General features: G+C 38.0%; 1 long non-coding RNA gene across 1 annotated transcript in view; it reads left to right on the top strand.

Annotated features, from left to right (window-relative positions):
- Positions 1–2,795: 2,795 nt before the first annotated feature.
- The window catches only part of LOC128151530 (uncharacterized), an 86,859-nt gene continuing 71,496 nt past the window's right edge, over positions 2,796–18,158 (top strand). Inside the window, exon 1 of the long non-coding RNA XR_008238404.1 lies at positions 2,796–2,928. This is a non-coding gene — a long non-coding RNA (uncharacterized LOC128151530). The remainder of the gene's footprint in view (positions 2,929–18,158) is intronic.

The raw sequence follows: 18,158 nt of genomic DNA, 5'->3' as shown, positions 1-18,158 counted from the left end.
CTAACACGCTCGGTAACCTGCTCATGTGGACCTATTAAAAGCTTGATGATTTAGTGAAGCAGTATTTGTGCTTAACAATGGAATTTTAGTTAATTCAAAACAAAGTAAATCATTTCCAATTACAGTATTTGAATATTCACAGTAGCTATACAAGGATGTGTAATATTGCCAGCCAAAAAAAAAAAAAAAAAAAAGAACAGGCATTATAAAGGTTGACTGGAGTTTAGCGTTTCAAGTGGTTGTGGTACCTCAGCATTAAATGAACACTAGTGTTTGTAAAACATGTTTATTTGACATAGCTGCTTCACTAGAGAGATTAAGGAGCTAGACCCTAGAATGGGCAAAACTATTTCCAGAGAGTATGAAGACTTCTGTGACCAGGAAAGCTCCTGAAGGTTAAGCAGTAGCAAGAACAGGAGAGCCATCCAGCCAAGGGGTGATGAAGTGTGTACTGTGGTGTGTACAAACAGGGCAGGGGTGACCATCAGTGATTTGTGATCAGTTTAATAGTATTTTTCATATCTGGGCTGACCATACACTCCGCAGCGGGGCTCGCAGGTGATCTAAAGCTGCAGCTGTTGGAGGAAGTGAGAGAGAAAGCATCTGTCAAGTTATCCTGGGACTCTGTTGCAGGAAGATGAGGGATTGATGGGGAGGGCCAAGATCCATGAAATGTCTTACAGCTTCTTTCATGTGTAACCAATGCACTATGCATGTATACATGTGTGTATACACACAAATGCATACACATGCTACTTATAGTATGTGGAATATCAGATTGTCCCTTCTGAAAAGAGCTAATATTTTCCAAGTCTGTGTTTTCAATCTGTTTTTTTAGAGGTGTGGCTATGCCTTAAAATGTTGATATGCTTCAAGAAAGGTTTTTCAGTCCACTTAGGAGCCCAGTGCCTTTGATTTCACTAGGAATTAGGGTCTCAATTGCTTTCCTTAAATACCACTTTGGTGTTTTTTACAACCATGGACTGTTCTGTCTGTCTGCCTGTCCATCAGGTTGGCACCTGCAGCCTCATTCAAAGCTATGCAGCTTAGGGTATTTGAGGTAAAGTTGCTATTTGAAAATAGGACTTGGGCTTCTAAGGTCTGTAGAGCGGTTTAAAGAAAATGTGACAAATAGCCCATCATGAAGCTATGAAACTCAATGCATGTGCCACTGTTGTGCAATGAAAATAGAGTGAAGCTGACAATTGTAAAAGTATGACAATTGCTTAAGTATCTGCAGTGTTGTTTTAAAAATGCTGTTGAGTCCCGTTGTACATTACATTAAAAACTGTAATGGAGTTTATTACAGTTTTTCTTGTGGATTAATCCCTTAATTCTGGTTACAGATCTGGATTAATGCTTTATGCATTTTAGCTTCCTTTTGGTCAGTTGGTCACATTAAATGGTTAGATTTTTAGATTCGTAGAAGGGGAATAAGGGAACTCACAAAAGGGAAGTAAATTCTAGGGGCTTATGAAAACATAATTTCTTAAGGTTGGTGGAATATAGCCAAATAAATAAACATCGTATGAAAGCACAGAACTGCATGAAGAGGTGTTATTAACTATACCTCTGCTCAGCTGACTTGCCTTGTATGGTGCAGACTGAAGGTGGAGGAATAGGCAAAGTGCTACCCTCCAGGTAGCTTTTATATCTTAATTTATTCTCATTACTTTTTACAAATTTATTCTGACGTTTTCCTTCACGAGTGACATTTGCTGTCTTCAGATACAGTTATATAAACCTGTTGCTGTTAATCGGGATTACATTATTCCTACAAGTGTTCATTTGATTCTTGCAATTTTCAGGCCTTGATTCCATTAATAATCTTAAAAATACCAGTATTTGCTTCTTGTGGCTTATTGGTCTCAGCATAATGATTTCCATTTGAAGGTGATGACAGTCATGTGATTTTACCTGGTTATTAAAAAATTCTGATGGGAAGGGATTCAGGAATAGATTCATCATTAAAAACAGCATGTTCTTGCTAAAGTCTGTAATACAAAGTATTGTACAGTATCCTCAGAAGTGTTTTTTTGTTCATTTTGGCTGTTTTGTTACCCAATATAGCCACGTGCTGCATGGCAAATTAACAGTCTTATAGCCACAGAAATAGATCAGTGAAGGATGACATATGATATAGGAGGAATAAATCAGGACAATAAGGTATGAGTATAGGGATGCTATAGATCACAAAAATTGAAGTGATGTTCACTTGTTTAAAAACCTGTTTAAATGCCGAGGAAAAGTTCTGTGCAGGTTCCTGCTGTGTCCTTACTATCTCAAAAATAAGGACTGGCACCTGATGCTCAGGGTACTCAAGGGGATGCCCATGCAGAGGGCTGCTGATTGCTTTTGCAAGTAATTGTCAGCATTTGTGAAAGCTGCTGTGGAGGTGTGACCTCAAAGGCATTCAGAAGAGTAAGGTGGTCTTAATTAGCAGTCATTCAAAAAAATTCTAGGACAGTTACAAATAAGTCTTTCTCTTTTCTCTATTCTTCTTCCCACCCATTTTTAAATTAGTTTTTTAAAACTTTTCTCAACCCCTGGAGCCATCCACTTGAGCAGTGCAGTGACTTGGAACAGTCTTCTGTTTAGTGAGGGTGATAAGGGGAAAGAAAGGAGATTGTATTAATGTGCAATCACCTTTGTAGGATACAGCTGGTGGGAGACTACATAGGTTTGTGTGGCAGGTGTGAGTCTGTAGGCACTCTGAAGTCAACATGCTGTGGTAATGGGAGTTTGCTAGCCTCCCTAGAGAAAACATCTATGTGACATACAGAAAGGGTGTGGTCTAGGAGTAAAACATACTCTGCTCATGAGGAAAGCAGCTAGCATCTGGAAGGAAATGTTTGTATTGATACAGTCCTCATTTCCAAGGAGAGACTTCTTTTGTGAGAACTTTGAGGCCTCGATCAAAGGCAGAGGGTGAGTACCTTCATTTTGGAATTACTATGATTGAAACTAGGGTGTGTATCTGAGAGTGAGCCTATGGCTTCTGGCCTTCTGCAGAGTTGTATGAATATTTTTCTAAAGCTTGAAAGGCTCAGATGAGTTGCTCTTGTTTTGTTGTTGTTTAATTTTATGTTTTTTAGTGGTCATTAAGCGATTGTATGTGACCGTGTTGTGCCTGAAATCACTTAAATTCTGCTAGTACTGCCAGAAATTCTGAGAGCTGCCAGAATGCATATGAAGTAACTGTTGCTTATTCCTTTATACATGTGGCCTGTAATGCTGTATATTTTCTGTAACTTGTTCTCATTCCCTCTGATCACAAGCCACAGGCTGTATGGAAGGGGGGGGGGATCTTTGCTGTGACTCTAACAATAATTACTTACTAAGTTTGGCTCTATTTGGTCCAAAAATATAACACTTAAACAGGAAAAATCTCAAGTAGTTCTTGGAGCATTCATGATTAGAGCTGTGTAATGTAAGCTAATGTGATTGTTAAAAGTCAAAAAAGCTTTGAAGCTTCTGTTGAGGCTTGTCTGCTCCTTCAAAACAGGAAATGATCTGGTCTAAAAGCTGCTGAAGAACGTGCAGTATGCTTTGCAGGAATATGTACAACCCTTTTTCATTTTAATGAAACTTTACAAATGTACGGTTGAAGGAAGCAAACACAAATAGGTTAACCCTAGCCAAATGCATTAAATCAAACATAGCAAGTATGATCATTATCCATTCATTGTTGTTTCAGAGTTACTCTTGATTGCCTAAGAAATCTTACAAATTAGAAAATCCATCAGTCTCTTACAAAACATGAATATGAATAATGCATATAAATAAGAATACAGAATGTATTTCAGTCTCCTGATTACTTGTTCCTATGAGAGCAAAGCTAACAGAGCTTGCTATAAAAATAAAATAAATTAAAAAATTGCAAGTCAGTTAAAATGTGGTCAGGGTATATAGGATTTTGGAGCCACAGTTCAATGATGAAGTAAATGCTCTTTTAGGGTTTCTAATTATGAAAGCAAAAACTTTGCTTCCACATAATGTTGGATTAGCAACAGGTATTAAGCTCATTCCACTGGTCTGAATTTGTTAAGAATATTGATGATGCAAATTTGTACTAGTAGTGTTTATTCTGGACCAGATATCATACATCCACACTGCTCCAGGCTTCTGCAGGATCTTCCCATAAACAGCATAAAACTAAGAGTGTGAATCTGGTCTAAACGTCTTCTCATATATTCTGCCACCTTTGATAGAAATGTGGTGATGGAGATCCTCACAACATGCAAGTGCAGAGATCCAGCCCTGGTGATAGTGGAGTTGAGACGCTGAAATCAAATAGAGATTCCCAGCCTCTAAACTTTCAGAAGTGTTCCTATTATATGCGTGTAAAAGCTAAAACCCTTTAAAAAGTCTTAAAGGTCCCTGCTAATAAGCACTCCTACATGCAGGGCTCTGATGTCAAGTCATCTGAGCAATCTGAAATTCTTGTCCAGCTCATTCATCAAACAGATCTTTCCATATCTGAGCAATCTGGGGACACCTTTCACTTCTCAGAAGAATGAAACATGCTGTAGCTTCTGCACGAATTGGCTTCAGGAACTCTGGAATTGTCCCAGTGTTCATAGTCGTATGACAGATCTGTTTCAAAGCAACAGAATGCAAAAGTATAAATTGCAGTTTATTTGTAAAACTAGTTAATATGTTGCTTATATATACCAACAAAGCTAATAAGCTTCATTTATGCTTTGCATTTGGTTAAACTTAATGATCTGCATTTCTAAGCCCACCTATGAAATGCAACATGCTTTTTTTTATCTCTGACTTGCGCTTAAGAAAATGGAAGCTCTCCATTGCATTAAGATGCACACACTTAGTACTTTCCAAACTGAATTTATTTAAACCCATTTTTTGATGGCTATATAAACATAAATTTTTTCTTCATTGTACCTTATGTCTATCTGTGTATGTCTTTGTGTATATGGATGAGCAATTTGTTCCAAATAGTATATGAAACATCTGTAAAAAGGACATATTTCACTGACAATGGCAGCATGCCAGGAATATACCCCAACTACTGCTCTCAAGTATACATGTTTGTGCCTCAGCTCAGACACAGCATGTAGTGAAGGAAAATCTAGCCACCGTTTAATGCATATTTACAAGATATCCTACTCTCTCCGGTGTGGTGTAATGAGTACCCAATGTGCAGTTTGTATCATTGTTAAAAGAGCACTAGTGGAAACACCAAATGAAACGAACATGCTAAAATATTGTAATCTATTCCACAGGGTGCTCTCCTTCAAGGGCTTGGTGATTAGAGGTTTTATTTTCATCCAGCAAATGTTATTTATTCACACAAAAGTCCTGCAGAGAGACTGAGACTTAAACAGACTGTGTTAGCTCAGGAGATGGGGCAGGGGTAGGGTTGCGTCCTCTATGAAGAGACCTATCACTGAAGTTACATGGAGCACTGGGGAAACTCTTCAGGCTTTGTATCATAGCTGTGCTTTTGATCATGTGCATAAATAGGTCTTCTGCAGAGTGGTTGACTTAATTCAGTCATTTTGATTGATAATTAGAACTGACAAGGAACAGATCAATGCAAATCACAAGGACAAAACCATCTGGGACTCAGTTTAATGCAAATCCCCCAAATCCTCCTTAGTGGTAACTGCACCACATGTACAAAACAGAATTCACAGTTGTTTTTGCAAATGCACAAATTAATACATCATAAGATATGAAAAACAAGGCTTTAAAATCATAGGAAAGAAGTGGTGCAGATGTTGCAGTTCCTTCTTAGTTTAGATCTTGCAAGTTTTCAGTCTTCCTGTGATGGAACATGGACTGAGCAGCGATGCAATGGGTGGAATAAAGACTGTCACTGAGCTTAGGCACGTGGCTGGCTGCAAGCTTCTGCCCTGCAGCTCTCTTGGCTGGCTTCTGGCCTTCTGCAGAGTTGTACGAATATTTTTCTAAAGCTTGAAAGGCTCAGATGAGTTGCTCTTGTTTTGTTGTTGTTTAATTTTATGTTTTTCACCTAAGTGGCTAATCAAAGAAACAAAAAACCTTTCCTGTGAAATACTTTGAACAAAATATTTGATAGGAAGTTGGAAGCGTTTTGTTAGAGAGAAATTCAAATCAGAATGAACAGAAACTTGATTTCACTTTTTAGGTTTTTTTTCCTAAATGTATCTTTTCTTGGATGTTTTCCATTTCTTACAGTGAAGAGAACTGAAAAAAATTATAGTTGGATTTATCTTTTGTTTTTTTCCTTCTTCCCTCTTTCCTTTTTCTTCTCTGAACTTGTAATATCTCTGCAACTGTAATATCTCTGGAGTTAGGAAAATATCCTGCTGTCAGGGAACAATTTTCAGACAATGAATGAAATCTTGAAATGTTTGGGTATGGTGGTTAAATTACTTCAATTTGAAATAATTTTGAAAGGTTCACCTGGAAAAAAGGGGTGGGGGAAAATGGGAGGAAAAGGAGTTTTATAGATACTTTTATATTCAGGGACAAGATTGAGGTGGGAGATGGCTACAAATACTTGGTACCAAAAAAAAAAAAGGAAAATCTTTAAATAAACTAAAATAGAATAAAAATTTCATTTAAAACAATTTGAAATAGAATTTTTTTAGGGAGAAAAATAATCTGAGATAACTTTTTGATGTTTTGTTGCTAGAATCTTATTTTTCAATAGAAGGGTTCCCCCCCCCTTTTTCTTTAATGGATTGATGCACTGCCTGTATGACTTAGGAACAAACACTATTTACATTTACAGTTTGAAGTGAGATTCAGAAAATCTAAATGACTTGACCATAATGGCAAAGGCAGCCCAGCAGAGCTAAGAATGGATCCCTTATCTGCATCCTAGACTTGTGCTTTTATTAACTTACATTCCTTGGAAAGAAATTTTTCATATAATCTTGGCCATTTTTCTTTTATTCTACCCACCTGTCTTTCTCATTTATGTGGTACATCCCAGTCACTTCTTTTCTCTGAATACTATTCAATGGAAGGCTGGTTTCTGTTTGCCAGTTTTTCTGGCCTTCTAGGTATCCGCTAGGCTGCCTACCATGAAGACACTTGCCTTGTTCTGAACACATGCTCTGTATCTTCTGGGATAACTTTAAAGAGTTTAATGTGTACATGGGTGAATTTGGCTATTTGTCATGAAATACATAGCCTTTTTTTTGAGGATCAAATGTACTTTTATGATGATTAGTATCAATAACTGATGGAGCTGTGCTAGGATAGCAAATCTTTGATTCCAGTGCTATTCCAAATTACATTCAACTTGTAATTTCAGGGCGTTATTTCTGTTTAGACATCCCCTCTGCCTTGTATGTTACCACCCAGGCTTGCAGCTTGGCTCGCTTCTTTTATTCCCATGCCTTCTAAAACATTCCAAAATAATGTTTGTTTAGGAGTAACCAGAGTTCTCCTTATATATTTTTTTTTCCTTTGGTCTAGCTCATTAATAAATGCCTTTTAGCATCTTTTGAAACCAAAAGCAAAATAAAAAAGGAAATATTCTGCTCTTAACCTAGAGAAAGCAAAAACACTGTTCTAGTGTCAGTTGTCACAGTGTAAAAAGCATTAGTCAAGAATAAAACTTTGAGAGGCAATGTCCTTAGTTTTGTCACTAATATTAAATAGCATTATCTATTAAAAGTATAAATTTGTGTCTTGCGGACTTAAAACCGCTGGATACCGCAACAAAATCGTGTGTGTGTTGGTTTTTATTATTAACTGTAGCTTTGAATTAGAATTCCCTATATTACAGCTTGGAGCTAAACTCTGTTTACAAAACAGTATTTACACTTGACTAATTTTGCAGATCAAACTAATTAAATCAATTAAACTGGTGATTAACCAAATGAAGGCTGATTGCAAAAATTAGTGGGTTTATTTTGGAGGACTGGAAGTAAGCTAATTACTGCAGTGATTACTTGAACCTGGAGTACTCTAAATGTGGTATAAATTGAAACCTCATAGTGAATTAGACTGGGAATTCATTACAGTTTAAAGCACTGTTAATACTATTCAGGCTGCTACTCCTGTGGGAAAATTTCACTCAGTATTTTGTATACTGATAAACAATCATTTAGTCGGTGTCCTTTTAAATAACACCAACCAACTTCACACAGTATTTTTTCTTGTAGCTGAGTCACAATTCTATTTTATGAAAATGTAGTTACTAAAACTGTCAATCAAGTTCCTGCACATTGCATGATGGGGAATGTAGTCCAACTAAATATATCTCCATCATAATGAAACAAAGTGTTCTAGTTTTGTGTGGTCACTACAGCATTTTCTGGGTTGGTGTCTTAATTTGTGTTTGCCATCTCAGATTGTTAGCTTGGTGCGCAGAAGAAATGGGGGTTTGGTTCATTTGCCCTGCATGTCACTTAACTGTTGGCATAACACAAAATGATTTGTACTAATTCTAATTTGTTGCTTTTCATGGTCATACTTGGGAATGCAGTGCCATAGAAGGATTTTAGAAAAGGAAACAGATCTCCTAGGTTACTCGTTCGTTTTGTTTGCCAATGCAAGCTATTCCCTGTAGTATACTTCCTAGGCTATTTCATTCCTCCTTGCATCGCCAATTAACAACGGAATATAAATGTCTACTAAAAATGACCTATATTATGGAGTTCTTTCAAGCACATCTCCTTGCAAGGGTGTTAATGAAATCGCACAGAATTAAACTAGAAAAACCTCAAAGAACTGGAATATTATGTAGTTTGTGACTATTTCATACTACACTTACAAATATTGTAAACATGCTTTGTTTTAAGCTCATTTTGTAAGATCTTTCATTACGTACCTCATTCAGCAAGGGGTTTGATTTCAGTCCTCATTGCTCCAGAGAACGCAGCCACTTGAGATTTACATTGCATAACAGGCTTTTATTCTGCACGTTTTTGCTGGTTTGCGTTATTTTCTCACATGCGAGTACAGCTCCCGCTTGCTTAACCCCAAATTTCAGTAGACCAAAATGCAGAACTCATTACTTCATTTTGCTATCAACAAAGCATGTGTACCGCTATAAGTAAAGGCATGATGTAGGCCTTTTGCAGCATTCCCTTCTGAAACAGTTTGCTGGTGATGAGGAAACAGCTACTTTTTCTTTTTTTTTATTCATTTAAAGCATAGTCATGTTCTCTGTAGTTGCCTGTTTGGGAATTGCCCGTTTTATTTTATTTTTTACGTTGCTAGGTGCATTTTGTCAAGAGGAGCTTCAGACATACAAAAAAAGAATCTAAAGGCGTTAGGACAGGTAGAAAGTACCAATGAATCCATTTTGCTGGGCAAAATAGGATCAGATCAAATCAGCTGGGGAAAATGATCTGAAATAAGATTTACTTGTGGGAATGACTGAGGTGACAAGCCGCGGGTGGGTGATGGGACAGGAAACTTGGTAGGCCATTGCAAAGGCTTAGCACGAACTAGTGGATTGAAGTCAGCAGTAGGAAGGATTTCAGTTGCTTTTTGGGTAGGATCTGGTGTGTTAAAGTGGGCAGATGTTGCCATCTGTGTGCAAAGTGCACCAAGCTAGTTTCTCTGGATGAAGGCAGGATCTGGCTCTACATGGAGTATAGTGCTCAGCACTTCGTTATCAAAAGACAGTGTAAAATGAGAAAGCAGTAGAGAGAGACAAAACTCAGAGACGGCTGCAAGGAAAGAACTATGACCTACAATGAAAGGGATGAGGTGTGTGAACTTTGACAAAAGAACCGTGTCTTATGAAGACTGAAGCCGAGATGTGTTCACAAATACTTAGCAGCTGTTAGCACTGAGAAAAAAAGAGTGCTTACTCGGTGTTGTACGTCAGTAGAATGAAATAGCAGAGCACACCAAAGAAAAGGGAATATCCAGAGAGGCTTTCTCAGCAAAGGTCCTCTTGGGCAGTGATGGAACCTGCGGGCAGGCAGCTGCCAGCTTTTCTGGTGGGGGGCATTGGGAAGCCAGGGCCTTTAGTGCTCCCCCATGCTCTAGCCCAGTGTTGGAAAACACACCTGGTAGCAAAAGCACTGAAAGGACACAGGAAGGTGGATTTTTCACCTTGACATACCAGTTTTAGGGCTTTATCTGAGTGTGGCCAAGTATGTTTTCTAAGAAAAGATGTAGGAATACCAAGATGCTTCATACCAGTATGTATAGATCATTTAAAAAGAAAAGTACATTATGTTGCAGGGTACTCATTTCTTGAGCAGGTTTCTATTCCCACAGGAATCAGCTTCTCCAAAAGCATAGGCAGATATTCAAGTCTTTACGTGAAAGTCACAGGCAAAATATATGATGTCTGGGGGTTTTTTTTGTTTTTTTGTTTGTTTTTTTTTTTAGCAAATAGCTTGTCTTCCCTAACTGTCTTTGGAAGCTAGAAATTTTCTTTCTTATAAAGAGGGAGTTTTGTTAGTTTGTAATGGAATGAAAAATAAATTTAGAAATGCAGATTACTAGCTGAATGCTTTAAGGGAGGAAGCTATACATATGAAGTATAAGGAAATGCCAGTCTTGCTTGAGCACTACCAAAATACTCTGAGCTCATTTAGAATTCCTTATAAAGCTGATAAAAGCAGAGCAAACTATATGCTAGTTTGTTCTTATAAAATAACTCAATACAACTTGTCATTATTTGAATAGATCCAAGTTACTCTCAAATTTTTTCTGATGCAGTTTTTTGGAAGTTAAATTCTGCAGTATAAATCTGAAGCAAGTTTACCAGACTTGCGTAGATTTGACTGTGATAAGTTTGCTCCACAATGTCCATTTTCAGCTGTGCTCCATTATTTAACGCTATAGCAGAAACAGAATATCATTCTGGCAGTTTCAAATGGTTATTATTCATTTCTATTGTGTTACCACCCAGAGGGCTCATCTAGATTGTATATACATGGGATTTCCACAAGAGCTTAGAAGACAAGTATCTGAAAAGACAGGAAGCTGAAGGAAAGCATTCATTAACCAACACGACAAAGGCCTATGAAGTAGTTCCAGTAACCCTGCCTAGAGTAAAATTGGTTAAGAAAGAGGTGTGCACACTCCTAATAAATCCATCATGTAAAAAATGCATTATTTTTCTCAAGGAGATAGCAATATTATTCAAAACGTGCTAAAGTGGGCAGGATATCCCAGGAGTAATTGTGAATTATTAGGTCATAGGGACCTCATTGCAAACTATTTGCAAAACTTAATTGGTGTAATAAATAAAATATGCATGCAAATTAGACTACTTTCTGAATTAAAGGAATCTGTTATCCAGCACTGCAAAGATTCATCCTAATTTAATAGTGGGTTTATATACAGTTTGAGATAGCCATGTTTTATATTTGTCCTGAAAAAAACCAGATGGTATTTAACTAAACCTGGACCAGCCAACTAGTGGCATCTGATAAATTTCAGTCTGTAGTGCAGGATGTCACTGGCAGGGTGATGCTGGATTCTGGCAAGAGTGTAATGGTACCTTACTTAATTCAGTACATAGAAGAAAGTGGTTAAGCAAGGTGACAAAATGAACAGTCCTATTTGCTTTATTCTGTCTAAAAAGACTCCTTTGGTACTGTGGCTAAAAATGTTAGTAGCTTTGAAAGTTCTGTTGCAAACCCTGTTATTTATTGATTTATTTGCTATTCATCTTAGAATTCTAGTAGTGGAAAGAAGAGCGCTAATGAGTGTAGCTGATTTCATTACCCTAGATATAAAATAGAGAGTATGTAGTCATGTAATGACTTTGTATCCTAAAGCAAAATCTGGAAGAATCAAAGTGAAGAATCTCTTAGAATAAATATAGATAGATAGATATGAAGAAATAGTTAACATCCTCTGTCTAATATCATTGCTAGACTCGATAACACTGTCTCATCATCAACCCCAAATCAAGTATTACATCTGCTTTTTTAAAGCAGTTGATTGAATGAATACAAATGTCTTGCTGTTGTCACTTGGGATAGCACTTGATATATCCCATTTTCTAGACTCTAATTATTCCATTTGTAGACATGAATGCCATTTAGATGTAAGCTAATTCAGCATGGTAACTCAATTAGATTTTTACTGACTAGGATTTATGAAACATCAATGGATTCTTGGTGAGACCAATGGGACTACTGGTTATTTATCCCTAAGTCTTACTGATACTGCCTCTCAGGAGCTCAATTAAACATGCCAGTGATGAGAATGTTTTGTAACAGTAGTCTTTCACAATTAGACTAAGATTTTTGTAAAGCATATCACATGTAAAGCAGGGCATCATGTATTATGCAATACAAAGTTCTCATCTGACTAGCTCATGATGTTGAAGGGTAAAAGAAACTCCCATTATTGCTTTGTTAGTGTAATTATAAAAAACAAAACTAGAGATTAAGTTCATATAAAATATGATGGAAATTCTGCTTTACTGATGGAAAAAGTAAAAATAACACTATATTTATAAAATAATATATTTGTTAGTATCTGCATCTTGCTGGCTACAAACAGGTTTCTGTACTAATGTAGATCCCCTTGGAAACCAGGAGTTCCTTGTGTGGATTTAGAGGTCTCATTGCACTTGACCCTGGGATCTTTTGTTTGTTCCTTTTTTGGGAAATAAATTAAATAGCAGGAATGCTCACTGAAATTGCAGGTTTTGAACAATGGCAAGAGATTATGTGAGTAAATCTGCATTCATTGTCATTAGGTGTTTCAACTTAACAGTTGATGGAGTCTTGCCTTCACCTGCTCTAAAAAAAAAAAAATTAAAAAAAATCGTAGTGTAATTAAAACGTCCTGTCAAAATGGCCCAAATTTCCAGTGTTTGATTATTGAATCGTGGCAAAAAGGTGCTGTGGAGTTAGTTGTTAGCAGAAACTACATAGACAATGTGAAATAGAGAGCAACATTCATTTAACTTCTTTTCCATTACTAATTATACAGCTAACTTCATGGAATACACAAAGTCTTGATTCCTTCAGCATGCCTTGCCAATAAAATAACCGGTCTTCCTGTGACTGGTTGAATGAATGAATGAAATATAGGGAATGAAATATGAATGAAATATAGGGAGTCTATAATCAGTACAGCACTGGCATAGAAAAAAAGTTCAATAAATTGATAACAAATGTCCTCCGTTCCTAGTTCATTCCAAGTAAACACCAGGCTTGAAAACTTGGGTGGAGAAACACAAATAGATCCGAGTGATTCGTCACAATTTTCATCATTAGGAAACACAGGCTTTCAACTATAGGTATATGGTATGTATCTCTTGCGTTACTTCTGCTTTAAAAAAGAAGCAATTTTTTCTTAAGTCTGAAACTCAACCTTCAGTAAGCTTTTGGTTAAAAATTTTTTAGCCAGAAGCTGGCAATTTTCTCATTCCTTTTCAATAAAAATCTTAATTGGGGGGGTGGGAGTGGGGTGGAACAAAATCCACCAAACAACAAACCAATCCTTGTTGTTTCTTGTTCTGTCTGAAATTTACAATTTAAAAAAATAATTCTTACACATTGAACAGACAAATTTCTGTCTAGTCTTTCCAGATCAATAATATTCCTTATGATTGTTTGTACAGATTATGAGCTGTGATTAAAGCTGAAGTGGGGCAAATGCAATGTTTTGCCAACAGTCCAGTTCCCCAGTATATTGGGGATTGTTCATACCTGCTGGTGTGAGGCTGGCCAGCAGAGCGAGCGAGCTGCCATTTCTTAGACCTTGGAGCAGGTACTGTGCTGAACTTGAGCAGCTTGGTAGTTTTCTGGAGGGTGCCTTTGAGACTCTCCTCTTGCTTGTGAAGCGGTGCAGTGGCGTATGCAGTGATGCATCCATCTGTCAATCAGTTGTGTATTTTCCACGTGACTATCTTCTTAAAAGTGGAGTTTTGCTACAGAGGCATGGCTTTGGCCCAGACTTAATGTCAAGAGAAACAACTATTTCCTACAGAGTGGTGCAGCATCTAAACTGGATTTTTCCAACTGCAGCCCAGAACATAGCTGAAACAGCTTGTTTTGCTTGTACCCTGCTTGCTGTAGTTTCAGAGCAAGTAGGATAAACTGAACATGGAGTCACGAGTTGTGGATCACTTTGCCTTTGTGAGACTTCTGTTCAATAGGCAACAAATTCTGTATGGGGTTTGGTGTGTTGTTCCTGTCTTCAGAGTGAATCTCCTTGTATGAAACAGCAGGTGTTCCCTGAGGCACCTTCCAGGTTCTGTTGAGATACCTGGGCATTTGAGGTCCTTCTATAGTTTAGTCAGATGCATGTTGCACTTAGTAATTTGCTGAATTACCTTTATATTTGAATTCAGGCTTAAAGAGATTTCAAAGTGCCATTTTTAACCCTTTATGACTCCACTGAGAATTCAGGATGACTTTACAGTAGCTCTGATTTCTTTTTGTTCTTTCTAGTTCCTCAGAAGTACCACTGATAACCTGCTTTTGAATGGCTCATTGTATATGAGACTGAGTATTAGATACTGATGCACAATGATTGGCACTGACATTTGTCTGCTCAATCTTACCACCATTTGGGAAGATATTTCTTCAGTTTTTGTTTTGAGAAGATAATGAAATTTCTGGGCTTTACAGAAACAAATGGGGTCAGTTGTTAGCAAGTTTCGAAGTAGGGCATTTGCAGTAACTCCAGAACTGAACTTGGATAATCAAGGTTTCCCTATATGGGGAAATTCTCTCTATAATTTGAACAACCAGCTAGGACTTTGGCATCACTGGGCACAGAGCTATTGGAACTGGTGGTTATAAAATGCTGGAAAGTTATTACTTGTTCCCCCTAAGATTGTAGAAAGCTTCTGAAATTCAACATTACCAGAGTCTGAGGTGAGCAGAGAAGAGGAGACTGTCAGAGAATATTAATTTATTCTTACAAAGGACCCAAATCCTGGCAGAAGAGTTTGGGACGTACTGTGCCTTCCACACTGTTTTGTAGGGTGAGAAATTGAACCGCTATGAGATTGGGATGTGTCTGTTAGTAAGTGGGAGGAATGGGCAGTGGCATCTGAGTTTGGTGTATTTGGGGTTACAAGTCTGGGCAGTTTTGCATGGAGGGATGGACTGTAGTTCTTGTAAATGCAGACTCAAAAGCTTCATCAACCAGCTCTACACTGCACAGCTAGCAAAATTGGACAGGCTAAAGGTAGGCTTGTGCATGACCAAAAATACAAATATGTACCTACTGTTTTTGTACTGACTGGAGTTGTGGTTTAGCCCCAGTAGGCAGCTCCCAACAGCTGCTGACTTGCTGCACCCTCCCCAGCAGAGTGGGGGAGAAAATGGGAAGGGCAAAAGTGAGAAAACTCATGGGTTGACAATAAAGACAGTTTAATAGGTAAAGCAAAATCTGTGTGTGGCAGTACACTCCCCCCAGCAGGAAACGGAACTTGTCCAGGCAGGGAGAAGAGGAAAAAAAAACAAAACCCCAAACCCTAGAGGCCGCAGTTTGAAAGTTGAACAGACCGATTGAGATGTGTCAGGTACACTGAGGTGACCTTCTTGGCCAATAGTGATTAAATGACCACAGATCAGATTCGACAAGGGTATAAACGGGGTCCCGCTGGAGGACATGTTGGAATTGGTCCTCCTCGGAGCAGTGGGTCTGCAGTCAGGGACTCCCCCTTGAGTTGGGGCACTGCCCGAGGTAACTCCTCAAGGGAGAGAGTCCTCATCTTTTAGGTGAGTGATATGTGCATTTTCAGTCATCGCTTTTAAATCGTAAGGATTCTTAAGTTGGCTGTGTAGTACTAATTCCCCTTATGTCATTGAGCCTGTGGTTTACTAATGTTATCGGAGTTCTAACTAACTAACTTTTTACTGAAGAATAAATCTGACTTTTAACACCTATTGGATTTGATTGTGTGTGCCTCTGTGACACTGTGCATGTGAACAAAGCAAAATAAGGAATTCATTTGGTACTTCCTATCTGCAGGCAGGTGTTTAGCTGTTTCCAGGAAAGCAGGCTTCCACCACATGTAACTGTTACCTGGGAAGACAGATGCCATCATTCTGAAGGTCAGCCCTGCCTCCTTCTTTCCCCCAGCTTTTGTTACTGAGCGTGATGTTATGTGGTATGGAATATCCCTTCAGTCAGCTGGGGTCAGCTGTCCTGGCTGTGTCCCCTCCCAGCCTCTTGCCCACTCCCAGCCTCCTCACTGTGGGGGCAGAGTGGGAAACGGAGGAAGCCTTGATGCTGTGTAAGCACTAAAATGTCTGTGTGTTATCAACACTGTTCTGGTCACAAATCCAAAACAGCACCATATGGGCTGCTATGAAGAAAATGAACTCTATCCCAGCCAAAACCAGTACAACTGGGATTTGGGGATATGGTCAGTACTGCCCTTTGCATTGCCTATTGTTTATGGCTGAGAAACGGTCACGGAGGAAATTATTTTTGATAAGGCTCACTCAGTACTGCTAAATGAAGCCCTAGCATAGCTTTAGAAATATTGTCTCACTTGACTCCTGCTTAAAAGCAGAACAGAGGGCTAACTTGAAATCTGTGTAAACGTATGTGCCTATACAGAATGCACCCAACTTTTGCTGAGCAGTGGAGGAAAATCAGCACAGGGATTTTTGCCTTAAAATTTACATTTTAGTAGGTGGCTTACATATTCTTCATACAGATAAGACATTGACTAATCAATGTGCATTGATAGAGTAGTCCAAGCATCTCCACAATGACTCGTGTATTACAAAAACTAAACAAATTGGGCAGCATGCTTAGTCTGATGAACTTTGTGGGCTTTTGCGGGTGTGGTGTCCAGAATAATGAAGCACTATTTAGGCACTGCAGTATACATGGGATTAGGAATTGATAGGTCACACTAATCTGAATTCTATGTGCTAAAAAGCCATCTCACTTTTTCAGACTGTTTTGTGCCTATGTCAAATTTGAGTCTGTACATTCCTAAAAAAGCTGTGCACAAGTTTTCAAGTATGTTGTTCCCTCGCATCCTCTTACACTTTTTATGGCACTTTCAAAATTGAGAGGCTTTAGAAGTGTATTAGGGTTCCCTCAGATTAAAATGATTTCTTGTTCCAGGCACTCTTGGGCTCACTGACTTGGAGCCCTTGCTTCCAGATTGGTCAGAATGCTGTAGCTGCTGATGGTTAGCAAAGTGCCTGATGCTATTAGTCTAGGAAATATTGACAGCTTGCAGGATTGAACACTAATATGATAGCTTAACTGACATGGCAGCTGCTGAAAAATGAGCATATAAAAAAGTTCTTTTACATGGAGTTATTTCAAGGAAGGGCAATGTTTGGAGGGACTGATTGCTGAAGTGATTGTAGCTGAGTGACATTGTTTGGATGCTGATTTTCTGTACCATGTGCCATTTCTTTCATCAGTTTTACTGTAACATGATTATCCTACTCCATCACTCTGCAGTTCATACTGTTAACGTGCCAGTTGTGCACCCCAGCGCTAGTATATTTTCTGCCTTTTATGAAAGCTATGCAGATTTGTGCATAAAACCAGCTAGTTAGAGACTATCTTCCAATTTAAAAAACATCCTGCTACTAAAATATTTTCAGCCTATCATTCTTACTGAATTGTTTAAAAGAAATACAATAAAATAATTATTCACTTGCCAAAGAGTTTTTAAAGGATCATATCTGCTGTCTTGATTCTTGCTGTTGCTTTCACATAGGATCAGGCCAGTATCTTCTCACACTGGGAGAACTCATTGTGGCTCCAGATCTATGAATGAATTCATCATGAAATTAAGAATAGATAGATTTCAGTTACAGTATTTTTTTGTGTGAAATGAAGTATTACTAATCTTAGTGCAAGGTAGTAGAAAAGCTTCTAGTAAATGTTCCATGTGTTGGAAGATATTTTTGTGGAAATGTCTTCTTGAAAAGTCTGTTCTTTTTAATGAAGGTATGCTTGGGCGAAAAAGAGCTCTGATTAAAAGACAAAACCCCAAACCTTGTCAGGATGGAACATTTAAGTTTTTTATTTAAAAATATTTGCTTTCATGTAAACAAAATATAAGCTGGAGAATTGTCCATTGAAACATTCCTTTTTACATTAATTAAGCAAAACACTTTGAGCCAAACCTGTTTTAAAAAAAATAATTCACAAGAATATTTGAAAACGTATGTATTTTGTTCCTCTTGGCAACGAGCATCTACTTTGAAATTTGTACAATAATCCCAAAGTAGAAATGGCAGTTTTTCCCCCATTTACTAGAGTTTGAA

The sequence above is a fragment of the Harpia harpyja genome, chromosome 14 (assembly GCF_026419915.1).
Source record: "Harpia harpyja isolate bHarHar1 chromosome 14, bHarHar1 primary haplotype, whole genome shotgun sequence".
Classification (NCBI taxonomy): Eukaryota; Metazoa; Chordata; class Aves; order Accipitriformes; family Accipitridae; genus Harpia; species Harpia harpyja.
This window is presented reverse-complemented; position numbering and strand designations above follow the sequence as displayed.